The following is a 23,586-nucleotide window of genomic DNA, read 5'->3' on the forward strand; positions in this document are numbered from 1 at the left end:
AATATCTGTCTGACTGCCCCCCTGGTCCAAACCATCTCAGTCTGGCCTCTGGCTTTTTCTCCAAACATCTGACATGCGCTGTCCCTCTGATGTGCTCGTTCCTAACTAACTAAGAAGATAATTGAGGAAACAAGGCAGGTGTTTTGTATGTCTGGTTGGCAGGCATGTCGCGCGTAATTGTAGAACGCAGGGCATTCACTGTGAAGAGTGCGGGCACAGACACCACAAAACAGTTTGCAATCAAACAGCCAGTCAATATACATTATACAGCTCATGATAGACGCGCCGACCACGGCAACGACAGACAGGCTGACCACAGTGTTGCAGATGCAGTTAGTAGTGTAGCAAGCAACTCTGACAATAGTAGGCCTACAAGTGCAGACAGCTACAGCCTATTCCCACTATATGCTGAGGAATAAATGCCACTTGACAGTTTTCAAAATCAGCCTCATGGTGGCCCACAACAGGCCATGTTGCCACACACACACACACCAAACAAACATGTTTAAATTACTCCTAAACATTTTGCCAAACATCACACACTCTCTAGCCTCGATACCCAGGCTTTCATTTCGTCTGCGCGAAAGATGAAACACACTCTCCTATCCTCCTGGTGGAGATGGAGTGTACCAGCAGATGGTGCTAGATAGAAAGCTCATAACTTGTGTTGTAAATAATGAGATCCAGAACAGTTGAGAATTAAACAGTCATCCTTCCCTTTTCAAATGTTTTATGTCATCCACAGCACTTGAATGGTGTTCACAAAAATAAAAGTTTGACACAGAACATGGAAAATCCACAAAAGAAAATATACAAAAACATTAACATTTTAGTAAATGTACTTGTCCTTTATCTTTCAGTTTGTTATAAACAATTTCTTTTCTCCACAATTTTAATTAATTAAAATAAAAACAAAATCAACTTTGTACTATTGTTTTTTTTATATCCTTTTCATTATTTCAGTTCAGGGTTAGCAACTCTCATGCACCTCAGCTCTATCCTGCTACCCTAATAGACAGGGGTACATGAGCACCTGGCCGTTCATTCGTGCTCTATCTCCGACCAAGCCACACTTCCACCACACATCTCTCTATGCAAAATAAAACCTGCACACTCCCACAAAAGACATAGACTACATTGCATTCGCCAAAAATGTCTTCTTTACTGTTTAAATATTACTTTTCTGAAACACGCTATTCTTGCTCAACCTCAACAGCCTACGTCAGAATCGTCATGTTGGCGTCTACTACGCCAACTACGTTCACTTAATGGGGCCAGTCCTTCACAGTGACACACGCGTTAGATCAACCACGCGACCGGGATGGTTTCTACCCCTCAATGTCGTGCCTACTCTACACTGCCATCCGAAGGCCCCTCCCCCTTTCACTGCTCCTGTGTGTGACCTGTGAACTACTCTCTGACTGCACTGTGGCTTGATTTATATGTGCGAGGTTGAAATGTAATGCACATAAATTAATTATAGGTCCAGCAAGCAAATCATGATTGTCTGTTTGTGCTCAATAGGTCACCATCACATTCCGATTTTAGGTGTTGTGTTTTCTATGACATTTATTTGGGCCAGTAGTTTCATATCTATCCTTTTTCCGACCAACACAGAACATGCTAACGGTGTTAGCGCGTTAGCATCCATCTTGCTTTTGATTTATATGTGCGAGGTGGAAATGTAATGCACATAAATTAATTATAGGTCCAGCAAGCAAATCATGATTGTCTGTTTGTGCTCAATAGGTCACCATCACATTCCGATTTTAGGTGTTGTGTTTTGTATGACACTTTGGCCAGTAGTTTCATATCTATCCTTTTTCCTTTGACCAACACAGACCATGCTAACGGTGTTAGCGCGTTAGCATCACACAGCTTACAGCGTCAGTGTTGCATGAATACTTTCAACCATGACAATGCCGACTACTTTTGCTACACACACTTCCCAAGGATTATGGAGATGTCTTTATTTTTTTTTTAAGGTTGAGAAATGAAATAATTATGGTCGTTTCTAATCTCAGCATTTCACAAGAGAAAGACGTGGATGCCTTTCGCTGCGCTGTTGGCGTTGCCATGTCTCATAGAAACAAGTAAATAGGTCTTTAAAAATAATCCCAAAACAAGCGCATATAACAGGGGTCTGTAACCTATTTTAAATGAAGTGCCATGTTTTTATTTTCTAGATAGTGAGTCAGCCACAAGCTCACATCACAACAATAATCCATGTAATAATCACAATAACAATACTAATAATAATAATCATAATAATCCTGCTACCCTAATAGACAGGGGTACATAAGCACATGGCCGTTTATCCAACAGCTTTCTCCGACCCAACCACACTTTCACCACACATCTCTATATGCAAAATAAATTCGGCACACTCCCAGAATACATATAGGCTACATTTCATTGAAAGAAATGTCTTAATTACTGAATAAATATTACTTTTGTCAACCACGCCATTGTTGCTCAACATCACCAGCCTACGTCAGAATCGTCATGTTGGCGTCTACTACGCCAACTACGTTCACTTATTGGGGCCAGTCCTTCACAGTGACACACGCGTTAGATGAACCACGCGACCGGGATGGTTTCTACCCCTCAATGTCGTGCATTTGCTGCGCCCTTCTAATGCTGCGCCACGCCTACTCTATACTGCTCCATGCGACTCGAACAGCGTCAGCAGCAGCAGCTCCGAGCCTCCGTCAGAAAGGCTGCCCACAGCACTGCACAGCCCCACACCCAAATGAATCGAATGAATGAATAAGGCGCTTATATCGCTATTGCTCAGTGGATGGGACATTTACATTAAAAGCAATCGGATGGACGCGTGGATAACGGCATGGTTGTGTGCAATCGGAGGGAAAGCTTCCATAATCCATATAGCTTCCATGCTAGCTGCTTCAGACACAGGGGAGGGGAGGGAGAAATAGTGCGAAATAGCGCTTATGCAACAATTACCCTAAAACACAAACACCTCAACTCGATGTCATTGTGAATAAGAATTTCGAGCGAAATAATAATTTTTGGAAGGACACTTTCACCCAGTATGAAGCTAAATGTGGAAGCCGTGTGTGTCACACCAAAACGGCTGACCTATAGAATCCTGTAACCAGCCTCTCGCACTGCCTGCCAGTTGGCTCCGTCTAAGGCTCCGTCTTATGAGCAAATTTAGAACTTCCGGTCTGACAGCTAGCAGATTTAAGACATCCGGTTGCTTTCAGAATAAAATAAGATTATTTAATTCGTTAATTAAATAATTTTTACATTACATTATTAGTATTATTATTATTACATTACAGTTATTGTAAAGACACACATTATGTTTCTGTGTAAAAATAAGTAATTAAATAACATAAAAAAGTTATCTAAATGGATAAATGCTATTCACTGGAGTGCATGGACTTTATAAAGTGGACACTGGACAAAAGACGGCTCCGCCAGGCAACTATCTGGACATACCCACGCGTTTGGGAAGATGTCCTCTACCACCCCACAGTCTCCGCTAAGCGGGAGAGGTGTAAAATTCACAGCAGCAGAGCTTCTACTGGGGTCAATGCAAAAAAATGTACCGTTTCCGGACCCAGAATGGACACTGGACAAAGAGGCCTCCGCGAGGCAACTATCTGGACATACCCACGCGTCCGGGGAGATGTCCTCTACCACCCCACAGTCTCCGCTAAGCGGGAGAGGTGTAAAATTCAGAGCAGCAGACCTTCTATTGGGGTCAACACTCAAAAAAGTGCCGTTTCCAGACCCAGAATGGACACTGGACAAAGAGGCCTCCGCGAGGCAACTATCTGGACATACCCACGCGTCCGGGGAGATGTCCTCTACCACCCCACAGTCTCCGCTAAGCGAGAGAGGTGTAAAATTCAGAGCAGCAGAGCTTCTACTGGGGTCAATGCAAAATAAATTACCGTTTCCGGACCCAGACTGGACACTGGACAAAAGACGGCTCCGCGAGGCAACTATCTGGACATACCCACGCGTCCGGGGAGATGTCCTCTACCACCCCACAGTCTCCGCTAAGCGGGAGAGGTGTAAAATTCAGACCAGCAGACCTTCTATTGGGGTCAACACTCAAAAAAGTGCCGTTTCCAGACCCAGAATGGACACTGGACAAAGAGGCCTCCGCGAGGCAACTATCTGGACATACCCACGCGTCCGGGGAGATGTCCTCTACCACCCCACAGTCTCCGCTAAGCGAGTAAATGGGTGCTTATATTTCTATGTGAAATGTGGTGATGCTGGCATCACAATAGATGCCAGCATCACGCTGCCTCCGTCTAATAAGCACATTTACAACTTCCTGTTTGGAAACCGAAACAGATGCTTCTGACATTTGCCTGTGCGTGCTTAATCGTTGTACTTCTGAACACATTCCCAAATCTCAGTGATTTATCCACACATCGCTCTGTGTGTGTGTGTGTGTGTGTGTGTGTGTGTGTGTGTGTGTCGCGTCGCCCTCCAGCTGCAATTGCGAGTGTGCGCTGTGTGCAGGGCACACTACTGAGTTTAAAACCACAGCTGAAACATGAAGTGGAGTCTGTCAATTCCCGCAATTTCCTTCTTCCCATATTGCGCTGCAACGACACTAGGATTGAGCCCCCCGAAGGGGGGCGAAATTCTAGTCCTCTTTATTTGTCCTAGCTGCCCTCCCTGCACAATGACGCGACGCGAGATAATCATTGGCGGTTGCCTGACGACAAACAACCAACCGCCCACCAATCATGGCTGACCGGCGTCCTCTCAGGCTGTGGGATCATGTATAGTCTAATAGTGTGACAGCCCTCAGTAGCACCAGCAGCAGAGACCGCAGTGCATTTAGCGTGGTGCCGCTGAAACAGACGCCCTGCATCGTGCACCACGCACCCGCATCATCAGTCATCACCGCCTCCTTGACGCTCTGGACTGGAGTCTGGAGATTTGGATTTAAAGCATCCTGAACGTGCATAAGTCATAGGAATTTAAAGCATCATGAACGTGCATAGAGCCATGTGTAACATTTCCACGGTTCTTCTCATGGCCCAACGCCCTGCTGCCTAGCTATACACACACCGCACAGCACCGAGAGACGCTCCCCGGGAGAAGGGCTCTGATCGCCGCGGATTCCAACGCAGTGCGAGCCCGTGACAATGAGCTTGGGGTTCGGCCCAAGTCCAACTACGGCAGATGTCTGTTCTGTTGGCTGGCGAGGATGAACCCTAGTACGGCAGAGAGAAGAATCAACCTACCCGCAGCAGGATGCTGAGCGTGCACAGCGATGGTGAGAATTATGATTGAATTGAATGATGATGAATATGATGATGATGATGATGATGATTATGTTTATTATTGCGGCTCCATCCCCAATTGTTTAATTCCCAATCGATATACCCATGGCATCTGCTCAGATGATATAATATAATTCATAATGCCTTCTTTCCAAAATTCTGCGGGGGTGGATGTGGTGAGCTTATAATATGAGGGGTTGTTTGCGGTGAGATTCTTTGTGCCAGCCTGTCAGTGTGTCTCACAGCAGGACGCACGTCACCGCTGGGGAACCGTTGGATCAGGTTGAAACTGGGGCGTTTAGCCTAGATTTGGTATAATTGGGGTCAGTATAGCTATATGGCATTGCAAAAAGAAAGCGTGCAGGGTCAAAAAGATGGCTAGATTTGCATGATCGCATAATAAGTCTTTAATTTCCACGGGAAGCCCTGTCATAGTAGTCAGGTCAGGCAGCGACCTTGCAATTATAATTGGATTCACTACAGAGATGCTATGCTGCATTTAGACTGGTATATTTTAAGCAGCCTACATTTTTCACGTCTTCTGTTCTATCATATAGTTGGAACTTGGTGTCCTTGCAATAGCTTCATTTTAGCACAATCATCAGTGAGAGCATTACAGTATAAGTGTAGAATGGTGCATTTAATCCACTTTATGGCATGGTGAGAGACAGACATGCATAAGGGAATTGCTAAACACTCTCACTATAACCCATATGTCTGCATTACTTATGCAGCTCGACCTTAAAGCCATCTGCGAGAGGATCAGATGATTCAGAAGCAATGCTATCTAGAATAGACATAGAGGCCATGGTGTGGTGTGTGTGTTGCTTGCTTGTACAAAAACACAAACATGCATGTTGTTTTGTTTTCTTGCACTTATAGTGTTCTTTTACTGCGTTCTTTTCAGTATATATGGATCATGCCATAGTCATTAAGCTCGGCATCATAAGGGCACTTTCAGCACTTAAATGCTGAGAATGTCATGTTGCATGATTGTGCACTGTGCAGTGTTGTATTTCAGTGCACTTTATGGCCCCGATAAAGACAGGCATGTATAGATTTCTTTACAGTCCTACACATTATGTGGAGAGTGGAGAATGGATGTCAGGACCCTAACACGGAGCCCGCCAGAAGCGTAGAAAGCGTAGATTAACTTTAGTCTGGCAGCCCACCGACAGCGTAGCCTACGTTTTCTAGGCTTTATATTCTTTAATCCATGTTTTGATTGGATCGCATTGATAGCTGTCTCTCGTTAGTGTAAAGTGTGACAGTGGACGTGGCCATTTTGAAGATGCGCGATTGCGCGTGCATCCACTTGCACTCTATGGCCCCTTTTCCACCGGTTGGGAACCGGTTCAGTTCATTTTGGTTCTTAGTCCATGAGCCAGAGCTCCAAAATTGGAACATTAATTTAATTATGAATTGAGTGTGCAAAACCATACCTATATTAAATTGTTATCACCATGAAACTTGCCCAGTGCACCTTTTACTGATACATCCCAGTTGAAAATCTTCCTAGCAACTCTGTTCTCTGGCATTCTGATTAGTCGGTTCCATAAGGCCATCATGCTGCCTCTCCACCTTATCTCACACGGCTCCCATCCCATGTCTCCTGTTATTGCCAATACAGGCGCAAATTTATGCACTCCTAGAAAGTACCGTATGGCTCTATTCTGAACCATTTGTCCCTTCATATTCATGTTTGAGCCCCATATTCCCGCCATATAATCCACGACAGGGCAGACACACGTGTGAAACAGTTTGGAGTAGGCAGCATATCCCAAATCACCCAGCTGTTTAGTTTAGGCTATTATGCCACCTAGAGCCCTACCTGCATGATTTCAGAGTTATTTGGATTTCATAGAAGCCAGCACATGATTATTTCTAAATTAGAGCATTTGAAGTGGTGAAACTAGCAATATGTTTAATTAGAAGCCATAAAATCATAGTCTTGGATATTTCATATAAAAGCAAAGGTTAAAGCCTCAATCTGTGTTTTCTTAACCTGGTTGGCAGTATATAACAACATTACTAGAACATCAACATTTTACATGATTGTGTTAGGAACAGTGGTGTCATGATGTCACGTGCACATGCGCATGTGCGTGGCTGCGTGCATGTGCGTATCACAGCATGCACACAGAACAGCTAATATAGCCTATAAGCCTATTGTTAAATAGTGTATGATAGTTTGACACAAACACAAAAGTAGACTTAAAATAGTCAGACAAACATCTTTACCGCACACTAGCGAAACTAAAAAGTTTGCTTTGGACGAATGAATATGTTCTTTGATGGAGGAGGCAGGCAGTCTTCTTGTGTGCAGAACAGATCACAGCAGCAGTAGCCTACTGGAGCCATAGCCTACTGCTGTAAGTGTGCATGCTTACCGTATAGGCTACGTGCGCTCAGGTACTTGGCGTGAAAATAGGGGGTGGGGGGGGGGAGCCAGTAAACCTAGACCACTGGGTACTTTGTGTGTCTTGGAAAGTCTGGTGACACGAGGTTGATTAGGTGCGTCTTCTATTGAATCTAGGGGGACGCGTTCTAGCGTGCACGTCAAAAAATTACTGGTACCACGGCATGGTACTGCGTTCTACGAGCATGACACGGTGTCATTGACACCACTGGTTAGTGGTAGTCATTTTATAGTGGATCCATTTTATACTGCATAGCACACTGACTTAGTTAACCCAAACTTCAGGTTTTGGACAGTGCAAATAGAGTTAGTCAATAGCCAGAAGGAGCAACTGTTCTTCGCTCAGGATTACTCATGCAGAAGTCACCCTTCCGTAGCCCAGAGGTTGTCATGTGTTGGAGGAGAATCTATACGTCACGCCATGAATCCGTGACCACATGTCTACAATGTCACACATTCCGACGAAAAAAACTTCTGCAAAGAAAAGAAACATGAAGGATACACTTGATGTATCCTCGCTCCAAGCCTCCGCTCTATCACTCTCGGCTCCTCCAAAAAGCCAATTTGTGACACAAATGTTTTCCTGGTGATGAGGACAGAAGAGACAGAAACTTGAGCATTGGGATTTAGCTTATGTGTCAGAAGTGTCCCTCCCTGAGCAAGACATATTAAGTGAAATTGACCAGATTAGAAAATACTCCTGTTTCACCACAGCAGTGTATGATGTAGTGATTGACCAGAGAGAGAGAGAACAGAGTGTGTCCAGTCCACAACCTATTGCACCATTTACCTTTCACGGAAGCCAGTAGTTTTACTTCTTCACAGGTGTTACTAAAGATACTAATTAAGGTTGTGTTTCATTCAGGTTAAACAGTCAGGGTGCTGCTATTGTGCATGTTGGCACAGCGGAAAGAACTCTGCTATACTGGCACAGAGCCTGATTGGTGAACACCTGTGAAATAAGTGATAATATGCAGCTATTTATACAGTCTATGGGGCTACTGTGAAAAAGGCCTATTGTCTTTTAAGAGTCAGTGTGCCCAGACTAGGGCTGGGCGATATGACAAAATCTCATATCACGATATAGAATTTATTTTATCACGATAACGATATACTCACGATATAGCATATTTTTTACGATACCTATTTTTTTATCTTTTTTTTTTTGTTTTTTTGTTCAGGTCGAGTACTTTACTGTACTTGTGCTGTACTGCACTGTACTGTACTGTACTGTACTGTACTGTACTGTACTGTACTGTACTGTACTGTACAAGCTCTCCTCTGTCTGTGTGTTAGGCTGCACAACAGTGACACTTGGTGGTGACAATAATTATGCTATTTCCGTGCTCGGATACAGGGACACACATAGCTGTCTATAGTGGTTGCACCACTCAAAAAACAGGAAAAGAACACTTATGCTAATATCAAACTTATGCCAATTACAATAATGTAAATGTACAATATCCAGTCTAATTATATGAATATAATACTGATGCCCTGCCCATGCACAGACAGGCCCAAAGCAAGTAGCCTGCTAAAATATATATAATAATAATTAATAATTATTATTATCACAATTAAAAAGCAGAAATAAAGAAATAAGACGTTCCCATTCAGACACAGAAGTACAGGCCTGTGTCTGCATTAAATTGTCTTAAGGAAAAAATAAATACCTCATGTCACAGTTTGTCACTATAGTTGTTTCAGTTCATTTTAAGCTCTGTATAGGGAATCAAAATGTTCTGTTGTAGTTATAGTTTAGTTTGTTAAAGACGTTGGGCAGCTTAACGATGTTTAATTGACTACAGGCGATAGAGTGAGAGAGAACACGACCGCGTCGTCAACTCTCCATGCCCAGCTGTGCGTATATGGGACGAGTGGGTTTTTTTTTTATCACAACAAAGTTAGCGTCTTGGTGTTGTTGGAAGCCGTTGCTGAATTAAGGACTTTTCAAATGGAATAATTTATTTGGAACAATAAAACAAGACAGACACGCAGGAGGAGGAGGACTGCACAGGTAAGAGGAAAGGCTTGGAAGAAGTTTGCACCCGGCGACGGACAAGCTCAATTGTTCAACTGTGTAAAACATGCGTGGCTCACCAACATGAAACCTGCATTTATAACAGTGAATGGCCGGTTACTAAGGACGCGTTCGGAAATAGCGCAATGGGCGCACTGTGCAATGCAAACTGATAGATGAGTGCGCTCCGGTGTGGTTTTTCCGAACGTGCCCCTTACACCGCTCTGAATCTCGTCAGCCATCATTTATCTCCCTTCATGTAATCCAAACCACTTCCATATCCTCGGCTTGTGTTGTGGTCGTGTTGGCCTTAGAGTAGCTAGAGAAGACATCCGAAAGGTGTTGGCTCACTGTTTTCAGTGCGGTGGGCTGCTGGGCATGCCGTATATAAGCGCTGTGACGTAAAATACTGCCGTAAACACTGCCGTAAAGCGAAACGGCGATATAAACGATATTGCTTATTTTTCGTGATAGACATTTTCTATCGAAAATACGATATATATCGTCATATCGCCCAGGCCTAGCCCAGACATGCGCGACAAGATGCCGCATAGAGCAGGCATCTCTTCCGGGTTTTTAAACAGCTGGTGGATGGAGATGACGCTCGCACGCTGCTGAAACTTGAAGCGTCGTCGGGCCAGAAAACCGGATACCCTTTTCCTACAAGTTATTATTTCCATCCACCAGCTGTTTAAAAACCCAGAAGAGACGCCTGCTCTAGGCGGCATTTAGCCGCCCCTTGTCGCGTATACCTGTAGCTGCGTGTACCCACTGCCTGCTCATCCATGTTGCCATGTCTGCTTATTGAAAGCGACTTTGGGCTTGTTCTTTTGTAAAAACTTGTTTAAAGTGTAGTTGCTTATTTGGGCTTGCTGTATAATGCTATTTAAAGCAGTGGTTCTCAAACAATTCAATCAAGGACCCCCACATTATTATGTATTTTGCTACAGACCCCCATCAGAAAATAATGTGTGCCCTCCCCACCCCCCCACCCCCGTACAATATTTGTGGCGTTACAATATTTGGAAAACATTCCAAATAGGAAAATATCAGATTTGCTGTTCATCCCTGCTGTTCACACTGCTGTTCATCTACTCGGACAGACAGACAGGCAGGCAGAAGGAAGCCCCACCAGGGAGTTGGAGGGCCACGGCCTGCTGGTGATGTACCATACACACTGCTTTGTTTCCGCTAGTGGGGTCAACAGACAAGAAAACAACATATCAGGCTTGCTGATGCTGACAGTAGTCTGGCGCCCACCCACACGCTGCTGGTATTCTCTCTCTCTCTGCTGCTGCTATTTCTCTCTGTCTCTCTGCCTTTTCTGGTTGCCGTCCTATCTGTTGCCTTGTCTCTTCAAATCTCATGTGGGTCGGCGGGAATTTTCCATTTGTTGGAGCCTTCTTCGTATCGGCTGATAAGAAGTAGTACACTGACTGAGTGGGCTGTGGGCTCATCAACGTAGGCTACAGCCGAAAGGCCTTTTTTTCTTGTGCCAGTACTTCATTTTCAATGAAAGGCGAGAAGGAGGGAGGCACGGGCAATCTGACAAGTAGAAGTAGGAGCATTCCCGTTTCCTGTGAAATGGTGAAAGTGTCTCGTTCATGCTCGCGTCATGCACCTGCCCACCCGCGGCCAGAGTTGAAATGTACTTGATCTTTCTTCTGCACAGCATGTAGAAACAACGTGTCTAATCTCTTCATATGAGGAGCGCAGTGCGACTCAGCCATAATGTTGTTGCTCCCCGAAAGGCCCTGTATTGCTCGTCTCACTATCGCCTCTTATCGCCAGTAGTTGCCGGGTCCCATTGACAAATCATGCACTTCCGGAAAATTCATCTGGCTGTCGCCCACTGTTAAAACGCACTCTGTTGTGAAGTGATCGGGGGAAGTGAATCTAATTATATGGTTGCAATTTGTTGAAAACTGTAAATACTGGTAAACATAGCTAAACTTATAATTGATGCTGCAAATTGTATTTGCAGTGTGTGTTTAACTGAACTTCCAATGCTGCCAAAACGCACCTGCCACCATTAATGTTAATTGGCTGTTACCCGTCAAAATGGCTGCTATTGCTCCCAATAAGGATAAACAAAGTAACTAAATGTAAATGAGTGAAGCAACCTGATACCAGACCAGAGTAACATGTAAATCTACCCACTGTCTGGATCTCTCTCCCTCTCCCTCTCCCTCTCCCTCTCCCTCTCCCTCTCTCTCTCTCTCTCTCTCTCTCTCCTGAAGTGAGTCGCCCTTAATCGATAGACAAACGAGATACGAGAGGATTAGGTTCCACAACTCACTGCAGGCTTTAAAAAGTGCTAATTAAGGCCACTGTTGAATAAGCCAACAGACTAACCATTGGAAATGCCAGTATGTGCATTAATGTCAATACATAGGCCTATATATGATATATAATATGATATATCCATTTGCAAAGTATACTGTATATCTATGTACACATTTATGCCCCTTGTGAATACATACGTAGATTCCTTTTCCTATGTATTGGTTAGTATCATGCTAGTGTAGCCTATATTGAACCATTCATTTAGAGGTCAGGCTACAGTGCAAAACCAAATGTAAACAAAACTAGTGCAGCCTGCAGGCCTTAAGCGTGATTGACCGTGCAGTGCACGTTCGTGTCGTGTGCCAAAGATGGCAGACCTACATGCCCACAATGCACCGCCACGCGTAGATCGTCTATCCACACAAACCAAGGCATAAAGGTTGCAAAGTTATTACGTAGATTGAGATTCATAGGCTTCGATCCGTGAAATAACATGTTACTGTGTAGGCTATAAAATGGCCATCACGTGCGAAGTGAAGCTTTTTGCACACAGTTTGCATTTGCCTTTGAAAACTCTTCCACTGCTTCTTGGCTACCGTTCTGCTTGCTGATTGGCCACTAACAAGCTTGGGGGAAGAGTTGTTATTTACCGCCTGCCGAAGCAATTAAGCTGGAAGTAAATTGTGTTGATGGGGAGCACATGATAACAGTTCATCGCCCTGGAAACCCTATGAATTCCATTGATCCCTCACTGTATTGTGCTGCATTGTTATTCGATTGCTGGCAAAGAGGTTAATCCAACACGTGCCGTGTGTGTGTGTGTGTGTGTGTGTGTGTGTGTGTGTGTGTGTGTGTGTGTGTTAGTTTGTATGCAGTTCCATACATGCACACTGTGCCGGTCCTGTGTGTTTGTGTGTTATTTGTTCCCTTCTATGCGCACGCACGCACGCGAGTTCTGTTCTGTTCTCACATTCGACCTCAGTCGATATTTTTCCATCACAGCTCATCAGGCAGTCCTTAATGGTGTAAGCCGAACTGATTATATGTTGTGAGAACAGTCTGTTGGATCAAAACTAATAATTCACAAGACATTTACGGTATATAGATAAATGTCATCCATTATAATTACAGAGAGATGGCGCCAACCGTGGCGGTTATGGAATGTATGCTGTGGGAACAGTTTGGTACTTGTTTATTATATCCTCCCTGCCGGACGAGTGGTTTTGAATCCTGGTTTTTGCATGGTGTGTTCGTTCATGGCCGAAGGTGCTTCTGTCTCGTGCTGTTACCCTGTGTGATCTGGGAGGCATGCATGGATACATGCAGACAAATCCTCTATAGTCTAGACCAGGATTTGTCAAAGAGGGTGGCACCCTAGCGTGCCTTGACGCAAGTCCAGGGGTGCCTCAGAATACTTATACAATATACAATATTTGAAATGTATCGATATCACTTCAGTTTAACCACTTAGACCCTCTAGACTTTGTGAAACAGACCTGAGTTGTACTTTACTTGGTGAGTTATTTATCAATCTACACCAAATCTTTCACCAAAAATAGCAGATGTACGTGTCTTTTCAATCTGTCCTATAATGGAAATAGACATTCTCTCTGAACTAAATAATAAACAAGGAAATGGATTCATGGAGTGTACAATAAAACATACTAACAGCTGTGGCGTGGACCTCCCATTTTAAAATGTTTTGTGCGAGCTAGGGAAGAGAAGATATTTTTCCCCCAGTTTGGGAACGACTACATGGCTCAGCATAATTTCTGGCACGCCGTTCAAAAAGGGACATCATGCGTTTCATCTACCTGCCTATTCCTCGATCTCCATCTGCCTCCTCAGGCCAGGCAGGTGGTTTGCAGGCAGGACTTTTGTCACAGTTTCTCTCAAATTCCTCTTCAGGTGGTATAATTACAACTATCTCATTTCTGGATCAAAAACTGGCCTCATGGCTGTGGCTCTTTGCAATCAATCACACATTCCATCTTTCCCCCAAATGTTCAGAGAGTCTCCATCTTCACAGCATATCTCCTTCCTTCCGACCTGCTGCTCCAAGCAGGCTTGTGGTAGCATGTCTCACCAGGTCTTCCCAGACGGATAGCTTCACAGAGTTGTTGTCTAGTCAGTGGATGGCATGCGAACGAAACACTCTTATGTAACTAGGGCTGTCACCAAGTTGACAATTAAATGCCACACAAATAATTGTGATTAACGATTTCATTGTGGTTTTGGCATTGGAAATTGGAATGTTATGAATAGAAATTCCATTTTCTTTTAGGCTTAGTTCGTAATGAAAAGTCAGACCTGTCTGAAGTGAGTGGTGCTGTACTGTACTGTACTGTACTGTACTGTACTGTACTGTACTGTACTGTACTGTAGAAGCCCTCCTCCCTGGCGTGTGTGTATGTGTGTTCGGCTGTGCAACAGCGACACTTGGTGGTGAACAAACGCTATTTTCGTGCTCTGACACAGCCAGGGACAGACCCAGGCAGGTACACACAGCCACACACATAGCTGTCTATAGGAGTCGTTGCACCACTCAAAGTGCACAGGGCAGATATGACAGCTGAAATATGCCAAGATTATTATTTGTAATACATTTTATACTTGGGTAAACATAGCTGAAATATCTAATCTACATAGTTGATCTACAAGCTTACGCTATTGCAAAATTACAAACTTATTGCAATTTTCCTAAATAATTGTGTTTAGACAATTACCGTATATAATAATTGTGACAACCCTATATGTAACCCCCCCCCCACACACACACACACACACACACACTCACACTCTGACACACAGACAAAGACGGCCTGAATTACCCCTAAAACATGCATTATTAAATGTATTTGCAGCAGCTGCAAAGCCTACTATAAAAATCTGCTGTAGTTTTAAACCTGAACTGGAAAGCAAACTACAAAATCAGCCTAGGTTTACATCATCGTTGTTTATTTTTAGACACCATGTTCAATCATTTTCACCTCTAAAACTCTCACAGAAGCCATATATTGACAAATGGCACGGTAATGTTACACCTTGTGCAGGTGTTACAGTACCAATTATACTAATTAAGGCTGTTCCGTTTCAAGTAGCAGAGCATATTTCCAGTGGGCCAACAACGTTCACAACAGCGGCACCGTGACTCAGTTTGACCTGAATGGGGAAATGCAACCTTAATTAGTATCATTGAGTAACACTAACACCGGGATGTAATGGATTACTGTACAATTTATGCGAATATGGCTGCCATGTAAAAGGTCTATTGCTTGGGGAGTAGTTCACAAGTTCAGATATTTATCGCAGCATGCAGCCATGTCTGGATGCAGGCCAGCTACCACAGGTGCACTACATCATCTCATTCTCCTGGCTCATCCACCAGCTACATGATATGAGGCGGATGATTCATTCATTGAGGATAGAAATAACATCCTGAGGGCTAATTCAGACCGCTGCAATTTGTCTCTGCAATGTTATAATGCTTCATTCATGCTCTGGACAGGTGCTTTGGATAAAACATCAAGGATGGCAAGGATGACACAATAATAGACATCAACTCATCCATCATCAAAAAGCACCTGAAGGCTAAAACACACCACACCCTGGGGAAGAACATGTACATTGTACACACAAAGCATAATATTCCAGTGCGAGTATAATTTGTTTTGGGGCTTCTGTCATCGTTTTACTGATCAGCTGGTTTCGTGGCCTGTTAAGGGGAGTGGAGGACGCCGACCGTCGTGTTGGTCACTGGAGCGCAAGCGCCCACCTACGTTGCATGCATCGTATTAGCGCCGGTTGTGCCTAATCCTGGTGTTGTGTGTGTCTGGTCTCGGTCTGTGGCAGCGCGGCGGGCATACACGGATAATGAGATTGGTGGTGGATTCACCGTCTGTGTGGTCAGAGGCGAGGACAGCGGGGCCGGCAGGCGAGCTGGTCAGCAGGCAGAGAGATGGATTAATGGGAGGTCGACTCCGTTTCCGATCTCACAGGCTGCACTGCGGACAGACATTAGCATATACTGTTGACATAGTGCTTCATGCAATGTTCATAAAACAGTTTGTCAATAAGTGAATTGATGCGTCCGTGTTTGGACTCACTTAATTAGAGTGAATCGAGCCTGGTTTATACTTTGGTGTACAATGGTGTCCCCGTGGAGAAATTCTCGACCGGGCCAGTGGTGCCCGGGGGCCGTTCACTTCCAGGGGCGCTGGGCCGAAGGGCCCATTGACAATTTAATAATAATGTGGTCTATATCACAGCATACAGTACGAGTCCCCCTCCTATATCGCCTCCTACGTCTGACCAACAGCACTAACGTCTAGCCAACGGAGTTAATGTATTTCCTGTACAGTGCTCCCTAAACCCACACATGCCTTACAAACTCGTTTGTCCGTTCTGGGTAGCATGGAGTAGGGGTGCAAGGGGCCATAAAAGATTATTGGCCCCCCCAGGGGGACTCCTTGAGTCTTAATCTGTGGTTGTCCAAACACGGAACATGGCTGTGTACATGCTCGCAACGTGACATTGTGAGCTTTTTGAGGATCCTTAGAGATATATTACTCTGTTTATGCTCCAAACAAAATATTCTAAATGTAAATGATTCACTTCACCAAAGCCAAACTACCACCATGTTTTATTTATTTAGCTTCTTGAAAGGGTTATAGAAGAGATATCCGTTTTTTGTTTTGTGTGAATATACTGTAATTATTTGATTGTGTTGCCTTTGTCCACTGGATTCAGACCAACCGGGCCTGCCACACCCTTTTAGTGGCAGGCCAGGTTGATCACTTTGATTATCAAACTCTATGAATTTATTCGTATATTCTTCTTTCTATATATACTGAAGTATAGTTTGTCCATACTCTCCTCTCGGAAGTATGTCAAGAGGGGAGACAAAGGGAATCTCATGTCTTGGGCTGTGGACAAAGACCTCTATGTGAAGTGCTAATGGCATCCTCCGCAATGATAGCATTTTGCCTGAGCGGAGTAAAGCCCCTTGCACACAAAATTTGTTTTATTCACACGCACACGCACACACACACACACACACACACACACACACTCTTGCGTATTTTCGGATGCGTCTCATTAACCACTTAGACACTTAGTAAAACAGACCTACTTGCAGCGCAGCTACACCTTAGCACACATCTGGGGATAGAAGAAGCTGACGCCCGGGAATCTGTCCGTCGCGTCAGTCAGCCGCGGAGGTGGAGCTTCTTTTCCATCCACCAGCTGTCTAAAAAGCCGGAATGACGTTGGGCGTCAGCTTCTTCTGTCCGCGGCTGTGTGCTAAGGTGTAGCTGCGCTGTTGGTGTGCTCTTTTTTTTATCTACACCAAATGTCTTCGCTGAAAATAGCCTAGATCTACAAGTTCACAGTGGACTGTAATTCAACATACTATTTGACAGCAGCAGGTGTTCTAGGAGCCGTATATTAGTGAATTGAGAGGCCGTCTGGGGAAACTGGTTCGCCTCCCGGCCCCCGACTATCTGTCCAAATGTCCTTGAGCAAGACACCTGGCCGGGCTGGCCCCCAATTCCTCCTCCCCTCGACGGCTCATCATGGCCATCTGATCAGCCGTCAGCTGGGTGAAGCTGAAACAGAATTTCCCGCACGGGCATAACAAAGATCTCCCCTCCCTAATTGGCGCAAAAGCTGCCCAATATTGGCCCCAAACCACCGTCTGCATACAATGATTAATTTGGGAAATTAAAACGCCCACAATCTGTGATTCTACATTCATTGCAGCCCTTCAGCCACCTGCAGGAAGCGTTATAACGTGGAAGCGTTATGTAAGCGTTCGCTCACAATATGTGTGTCGGAGGAGGTGTGAGAAGAACCACTCATCCCTCTTCTTGGCACAAGTGGCCAGTTCTGCATGTACCACACCACCCGTGGTGGGTGTCTATCCTGCGGTGGGTGTCTCTCTAGACAAGACACACTCACTTTGTTTCAATTTTTTGCCAGATTTTGTGAGAGAAATAAGCAACCAGGTTTAAGAAAACAAGCACAAAAGAAGCGTCTAACACATTAACACAAACCTAGTACACATTGATTATTTTCAATTACATATTAATTTAGGGGTCCTTGACATGAACATTTTTGAGTACCACAGGTTGAAGAGGAGAGAACATGTTGGATTTCAGATCTGCAGAGAGAGTCTGGCAGAGTGACGTCTGGACTGTAGTGGGAAGAGCGTGCAGAGTCATTCATCAGCCATCCACTATGTGTAGTCTCTCTCTTCTGCCATGTCCCGGATGTTGTAATTTGGCCGTAGCTCTTGTGGAGGTATAGGATGTGACTTGTGTGCCATTAGACTACCGTGATGTCCCAAGTCTCTCCCTCGCGCAGACACCCACGCGCACACACTTGTGAATGCCAACGCGCACACAGCCACTTACTTGTGCATTCTCATACATGTACATGCGAGGGGCACGGTGGCACAGTTGGTAGTGCTGTCTCCTCACAGCTAGAAGGTCCTAGGTTCGATTCCCGCTCGGGACGCTGTGGGTGCTGGCGGTGTGTTTCCTCCTCCGCGTCATCAGTGCCCATACCCGAGGCGGGGTTGGCGTCCCCTAGGGTAGGTACCCTCACCCTCTAAACTGCCTCCCCCTGGCCAGCCGGGGCACCTGATGGAGAGGAAAGGAACTGGTTGGAATAATGTGTTCCTTCCACGCGCTACGTCCAACCAGGGAAACTCCCCCCTGTCAGGTGTAAAGGCGCAACTTGGACACTCAGGCATGAAGGAAGCATGAGTTCAAGTCCGTTGCTCTCCCCAGGTTGGCGGAGGGTGTGTAGAGCCCAGGATCACATTAGGTAATTGACACGGGGTGAAAAAAGGGTTACAAAATCGTGGGATAAAAAAGTTATAATAATAAAAATACATGCACAACATGGTGAAAGAAATTGCACCTGCTGCTTTGCACCTGTAAACCTTCTGAGATGTGACAATAGCGGTGATTCTGAACGTGCAGAATGCGCGTGAAAGCGGTAAATGTGTGGCACCCCCGCCGCTTGTGCAGAACCCTCACACACAGCCTATCGCATTCACGCCAAAGTCAACAATTAATTTCACGCAAGCCACATTTCCACAGCAACACCGCGGTATCGATTGGACGCATGGCACAAAGAGCAGAGGTTGGTCGTCAGGCAGGGTTAAAGAGTGGCAATCGGGTCTGATCGACCACTGATCTCACGGTGTGTCTCTTGGTACTTCTGTCCCTCTTAATGCCCGATTTATGCCCCATCATACCACATGTCACACGGCGAAAATAGCCCATCTAATCTGTGAGCTTGTAGATTGTACTACTTTTGGCCCGCAGCACTGTTGTTAAAGTGTATATCACTTATCACGCTTCTCTCCCCCTCTCCCTGTCTCTCTCTCTCGCTGACCTTGTCACATGACATGTCTGTCACATGTGAATCGATGATCATTGGACTGGGTGGATGACTGTTGGACTGGGTGGATGACTGTTGGACTGGGTGGATGACTGTTGAATGGATGATCATTGGACTGGGTGGATGACTGTTGCCAGATTCTATGGGTTTCTTAAATAATGCATCTCTGATTGTCTCCTGGCTTCAACATGCTTGGCGTGGCGGATGTGGCTTGTGTTGGGGGCCGGCGGCAGTGGCTCAGGAGGTAAAGTGGCCTTGACGTGGCTGTGTGGGGGGCCGGCGGCAGTGGCTCAGGAGGTAAAGTGGCCTTGACGTGGCTGTGTGGGGGGCCGGCGGCAGTGGCTCAGGAGGTAAAGTGGCTGGCGGCCGCTTGGGAAAGCAGAAAGGTTCCCAGTTCGATCCCGGGCTCCCCGAGAGTTGGTGTTGAAGCGACGTCCCTGAGCAAGACGCTAAAGCCCTAATTGCTCCCGATGAGCAGGTTGTTGGTGCCTTGCATTGGTTTCCTCCACCATCGGTGTATGATTGTGTGTGTGAATTGGTGAGTGTAATGCACTTTGTAAAGCCCTTTGGATAAAGGCACTATATAAATGCACCAATTACCATTTTTATTTACCATTTCATTTGAGAGAGAGAGAGAGAATCAGACTAGAATCTACTTAATAATTGGCATTTATGAAAAGGAAGCCTGCCGAGAAGGATTGTACCTCTCCACATACAATGCAGGAGGTGTTTGCCAATTTTCAGGGAGTGTTTGTTTTTCTCGAACCGGGGAGAAGGGGGGGCGAGGAAGAAGAGAGAGAGTGTGTGCGTGCGTGCGCGTACTAGGTTGCTGTCCCATCACCACCACTCCCCTGCACCAGGTGGGGACAGGACGACAGCTTGGCCTGGAGGGGGGTTGGACGAGTTAACCTGGGTTGGAGGAATGGATGAGTGGGCTGAGGCGCAGATAGGCAGGCAAGCAGGCTGGCTGGCTGGCTGGCTGGCTGGGGGAAGTGGTCTTGGTTCATTGGTGGAGGATGCACTGGTGGTTTGCGCATCAGTGAGTCACGTTTACTCATTTCTTGATAACAATTTGGCCATTGGTCACTACTGCGATGCATGCACACGTGTGCGGACTGTGCGCACACACACGCTCCTTTTTTATTTTATCCCACGATTATGCAATTTTTTTCACCCAGTGTCACCCTCTGCCAACCTGGGGGGGGGCAGCGGACTGACCCCATGCTAACTTACCAAGCTGCTTAATTTCACCTGACAGGGGAGAGTTTCACTGGCCAGATGCACACGACCTCTCTTATGTTACATTAGAACGTGTGACACATCAACAGCTGGGACATCCATGTAATTTCTCTGGTGGCTCAAAAAAAAGCCGTTTAGTTTTGCATTTCTTTTTGTTTGTTTGGTTCACCACGAAGACATGTCACATGCATAATAGTACACACAAAATGAATGTTTACCAACTTTACCATTTATATGACGTTTTATAGGTTGTGACTGGTCACTGACCTGACGTCAGAGCAAATGGCTACCGTTTAAATGACGGTCAATAGAGACCCAATCCGGGAACCCATACAGTTAAAAAACATAATTAATGCAAATTGAAAAGCGGTCATGAGAGATGAATAGAAGCCCCGACAATGGAGCTATTGAGCTATTCTTGCCACCCGTAGAACGGTCCCTCGTGATAAGCACTATTGGAGAGTTTAATGAGCTTAAAGGAGATATGAAAGGCATTAATCAACCACCAAGTTGGAAAGCAGGGATGATATTTGAGAAAGGGACGTGAATTAGCCCTCCGACACACCAGCCACCATTGTCCACTTTAGTACAATGTGTACACCGCCACCGCACACTTGGCTCGGTCCAAAGCGCTGGTGCTGCAAAAGCCTATTATTAGACCTACGAGCGGTATCACTAGTCGTGGCTTTTGGAGCGAAGCTTTTAACAGGGACGGCAGATTGAGTTACCACATGGTGCTATGGCGCACAAACACACACACTCGATGTATACGTACACACAGACATTATATGTACGTACAGAGACGCACAAGACAGACACATAGACACACAATAACTGCATAAACACAGTCACGCACGGACACACGCACACAGTCTGCCGGTTTGAATCATCAGTCCAGCTGGTCTTTTGTGCTGTGAAAGCGTATATGCGACGATCTGTTAAACATTCATAAACACATTGTCTAGTGTCTACTAAATACCTATGCAAGCATTTGGTGCACTAGATGCCTCCCTATACTTACCTATACAAACACTTGGTCTTCTACTACAGGGGTCGCCAAATTATTTTGGGGGGTCCCCAAATTATTTAAAAAAAAACGAAAAAAACAAACAGAATGGAAATGAAGCTAGTTTACATGGTACATGCATGAACTTTCCTTAATGATTATATCTGGTTTCAGTATTCATTTATGATATATTTTCTCTAATATTAAATAATACATATTATTTTTGCAGTCCGTTTGTATTTGGGGTGGGGGGTCGGGGGTCGCAAGACATGGCCAAAGCATTTCCGGGGATCCCCAGCCAAAAACGTTGATAACCCCTGTTCTACTAGATACTAGACACATGTGTACACTGTCTGTCAGAGTTACAGACTTCAATTTAGACCCCCCGAAAAGAACGCAGGGAGACCCTGGAATCCACTTTGAGAACCACTGATCCAAACACACTGAAGTGCTCAAATGAGGGCTAATGTAAGCACAACAGTGCATGCATGCAGAGACACACAATCAATCCATGTTCACACTAGAAAGCACTCCAGTTCAAATGGAGCCTCTATCTCTCTCTAGCATCTAAAGTTTAGACACAGTTTGTTGCCGGTTCTCCGTTTTAGATTCTAAATGGAGAAACGGCAACAAACTGTGTACTGTACACTGTACAGTACACGACGTCAAGGCTGATAAAAAGCCTCTCTCCATGTCTCCCTCATGTACAGTGCAGTTTGTGTGTTATCTGTGCATCTAAGTGCACATACCACACCAGCCCAGACAACATCCAGAGAACATCGACCCACGGCCCCCCAACACGGCGCAGAGTTCAGACACAGCTGGTTTAGCCTGGCATTGTTGAATGTCTGTGCACATCATATTCAAACAAACTCACTGTTTACTGTGGGCTTTTTATGGTAGGTTTGTATTGGAACTTTGGATTCAACCAATTATTAGACCATAGAACCCCATATCATAATTGGTGAACATTCCACGAAAATAGCAGAACTACTATTTGTGAGAGATTTGGTGTAGACTGAGGGGGGGGGGGGGGGGTTGCCCTTTTCAGACACAGGCAGACAGAGAGACACAGAGATCTCCATTATATGGGCACAAAAGGGACACAGACAGTCGGTTAAAACGGGTGCTATTACAACGGTTATTGCATAGTCCCAACTTTCATCGTTCCCAAGTAGGATCCTTGACATGAATCCGGGTCCTTGACATGAAACCGTTTTGAGCACCACTGATTTTTCAGAGAGCTGTTAGGATTTACAAGACATTTGTAGAATCGGTCTCAGGTCTTAATGGGTTAACCCATTTAGTCCTGACGTCGAAATAAAAACAAAAAGTGTGCTCTGAAAGAATATATTTGTGCCACATTTTCTTCTATTTTTCAATAGCTAAAGTATAACATAATGCTTAGTTAAAACACCAAAAGGGGTTCCTGTCCAGAATGGGTTTAATAAAGAGAGATTCCAGACAGTGTGCGCAAGCTCTTTTCTTTGATATTTGATATCAAAGATCCCTTTCTGAACATTTCTGTTTGTCCTACGCGCCTGGCTATCACTAACCTTTTGAGGCGTCTGCCTTCTTTTAAAAGTATTGGGTTGAATGAAATCCCTATTTGCTTTTACGCCTGGCCTAGTCTAATCCTTTGTCCCGTTCCATCTTCATGTCCATTTCTTTACTGCACCATGACCCCAAGGGATGGGATCCTTGGCTGCAGCTGGTGGAAAATGAAATGTAAAACAGTTGCTGCAGTCTTGAGCAGTGGTGGAAAGTAACTAAGTACATTTAAGCACTGTTTGTAAGTCATTGTTTTGGTATTTGTAGTTTATGTGAGTATTTGCAATTCCTTTTACTTCTACTCCACTACATCTCAGGCTCAAATATTGTACTTTTACTCCACTACAATTATTTGAAAATCTGTGGTTACTAG

At 45.0% G+C, this 23,586-nt stretch overlaps 1 protein-coding gene across 1 annotated transcript in view; it reads left to right on the forward strand.

Moving 5' to 3' along the window:
* Positions 1–4,848: 4,848 nt before the first annotated feature.
* The window catches only part of LOC308311579 (transmembrane protein 198-like), a 46,399-nt gene continuing 27,661 nt past the window's right edge, over positions 4,849–23,586 (forward strand). The window contains exon 1 of the mRNA XM_080758319.1: positions 4,849–5,275. The gene's annotated coding sequence lies outside the window, so the exon portion shown is untranslated. The remainder of the gene's footprint in view (positions 5,276–23,586) is intronic.

This window comes from Protomyctophum bolini (assembly GCF_963924005.1).
Source record: "Protomyctophum bolini genome assembly, chromosome: 24".
NCBI classification, from domain to species: domain Eukaryota; kingdom Metazoa; phylum Chordata; class Actinopteri; order Myctophiformes; family Myctophidae; genus Protomyctophum; species Protomyctophum bolini.